The 2,497-nt window shown below is 48.3% G+C and overlaps 1 long non-coding RNA gene across 1 annotated transcript; it reads left to right on the top strand.

Annotated features, from left to right (window-relative positions):
• The first annotated feature begins 265 nt into the window (after positions 1-265).
• Positions 266-1,361, top strand: LOC126489657 (uncharacterized). The gene is made up of 2 exons (XR_007588975.1): positions 266-531; positions 1,101-1,361. It is a non-coding gene; the product is annotated as an uncharacterized lncRNA (long non-coding RNA).
• The last annotated feature ends 1,136 nt before the right edge of the window (positions 1,362-2,497 follow it).

The raw sequence follows: 2,497 nt of genomic DNA, 5'->3' as shown, positions 1-2,497 counted from the left end.
GTGATGGCCAATGTCTTTTTCTTTGGTCACTGAACATGTTCTATGGATTGAACATTTAGCATCAGGCCCTGAAGCCAGTGAGTAACAGTCAAAGGACCAGGTATGGTGGTACACAGCTGTAGTCAGAGCACAGAAAAGGCAGAGGCAGGAACATTGGGGTTTCCAGGCTACATAGTTAGACCCTGATTTATTTTCTTTCTTTCTTTCTTTCTTTCTTTCTTTCTTTCTTTCTTTCCTTTTTTTTTTTTTCCGAGACAGGTTTCTCTGTAGCTTTGGAGCCTGTCCCGGAACTAACTCTTGTAGACCAGAATGGCCTGGAACTCAGAGATCTGCCTGTCTCCGCCTCCCAACTGCTGGGATTAAAGGTGTTCGCCACCACCACTTGACGAGACCCTGTTTGTCAGAAAGATAAATATTTCTGTTCTTGCAAAACTATAATATAATCAAGGAGGCAAACTATATAAAGATACACATACACACAGAGAGGTGGAGTCCTGGTCCGGCATGTAAGGAAGCTACGTGGCTCAGTGGGTAAGTGTACTTGCTGCTCATCCATGAGGACCTGAGTTTGGGTCCCCAGAGCTCATATAAAAAAGCAGGCCATAGCCATGTGCCATCCTATAAGCCCAGCCCTGTGGGGTGCCCAGACAGGAGGATCACACGCTGGTGCTTGCTGGCCAGCCAGTCTCCTGAAAACAAAACAAAACAGTAAGGTTCTGTGAGAAAGCCTGTCTCCAGGGAGTCAGTCAGAGGGTGCTAGAGCAAGACATCGGAGTTTCTCTTCTGGTTTCTCTAGGCGCATGTGTGCGTGCCCGCGTGTGCTCACCCCTCCCCCAATAAGGACACACAAAGCCTCCGTACAGTCCTAACAAATGAAAGGCTATACAAACTACAACTTTAACATGCACACACCCCCTCCTCCTCTTTCTCCTACTCCTCCTCCTATTCATTTGTGCTTTGAGACAGGGTCCTGCACACCCCCAGGCCAGACTCTGATTGCAGCAGAAGATAACCTTAAAGTCACGATCCCTCTGTGATAGGCAGTCTTACAAATAACTGTCACCAACCTACTTAGTCAACAATACTCTTAAAATTCACAGGGAAGACGACCTTCCAAGCTTTAAAGAATGACAGCTTTCCCAGAACAACAACAAAAAACCCTTTTCAGAGACCAGTGCCAGGTCAGAAAACCCTGGGCTGGAATTGACAAATTGCGGGAGGCTTGTGGACAAGCTCGAGAGTTCGACGTTCGTGCAACCCTGCCCCGAGCAGCAGCAGGCGTTTGTTTTACCTCCAGGAGCTCCACCAGCTCCCAGCCGACATCAGAAACGCCCTAGCCTGGCTTCTGGAAGGGGAGGGGGGGGGAGAAAAGAAAACATTCTGAAATACGCCAGAGCATTCTGTTCTTCTTTTAAAGGCCTTAGGAAAAACAATTCTACTAGAACTTAACCTGCTGACGTGACATCAGAGCCTGAGCAACCTTGGGGAAAGACACACTCAACTCCAGCTCTCTGGAGCATCCCACATAGATGGGGGGGGATACAATGTGTGAAGGATGTGGGGGGGATAATGGGGGTGGGAGAGATAGCCAGCTCCCCGACTCCTCCAGACATTTTGCCCTGCCAGATGGGCACAGGGTTTGAGAGACACCAGGAAAAGTCACAGTTGAAGAGCCCAGGACAACGCCTGCCCCGAAGGTCAAGGAACATTGCAGGAGAGAGCAGAAAGACTGTAAGAGCCAGAGGATCAGGGAGTTTGCTACAAGAGCGTGTCTCTTCCTAAAGTCAGAAGCCGCATCCATGAAGTCTCATTCAACGTGGCTGCCTAACATGAGCTGAAGAAGAGTGGTACCAAGGTTGGGCTGCCTCTGTAGCCAGCGCTGTGCGCACAGATTGGCTGTGGTGATGACTTGTCAGATGGAACTGCAGACACAGAATCTGTGGACGAAATAGTTGACACATTAAACTCCATTCGAATTCAAACCTTCCAGGCATGATGGTGCATGTCTACCTCCTCGGAACTGGAGAGGCTGAGGCAGAGGGTCACAAGTTCAAGGCCAGCCTAGGATAGAGAGTGAGTTCCAGCCCATTTCATTTGCACGGTGAAAACTTGTCTTGAACATAGACAGAGATGTAGGGGGAGGTCAGGAAGGAAAAGAAGGAGGGAGAGGTGTGGAGGGATACTGAGGGAGGGAGGGAGGGAGAGAGAGAGAGAGAGAGAGAGAGAGAGAGAGAGAGAGAGAGAGAAGATCAGCAAAAGGAAAGATACAGAACAACACCCTCCCCCAAAGGTACAGAACACAATGCATTCTTAGGGAATTGCAAATTAAAAAAAGAATGAGACACCTAGTATTATGGCCATAATCTAAACTTTACAAACATCGGGAGCTGGGAAAGATGTGGAGGTAAAGGAAGTTTGATTCTTCACTGACTGGGAACGTAAAATGATACAATGACATTGAAAGAGTTGTGAAATCGAGTTTATCACAGGATCCAAC

The sequence above is a fragment of the Alexandromys fortis genome, unplaced genomic scaffold (genome assembly GCF_014885135.2).
Source record: "Alexandromys fortis isolate MF-2015 unplaced genomic scaffold, M_Fortis_MF-2015_v1.1 scaffold_195, whole genome shotgun sequence".
Taxonomy (NCBI): domain Eukaryota; kingdom Metazoa; phylum Chordata; class Mammalia; order Rodentia; family Cricetidae; genus Alexandromys; species Alexandromys fortis.
The sequence above is the reverse complement of the archived record's forward strand: the minus strand, read 5'-3'. Positions and strand labels throughout refer to the sequence as shown.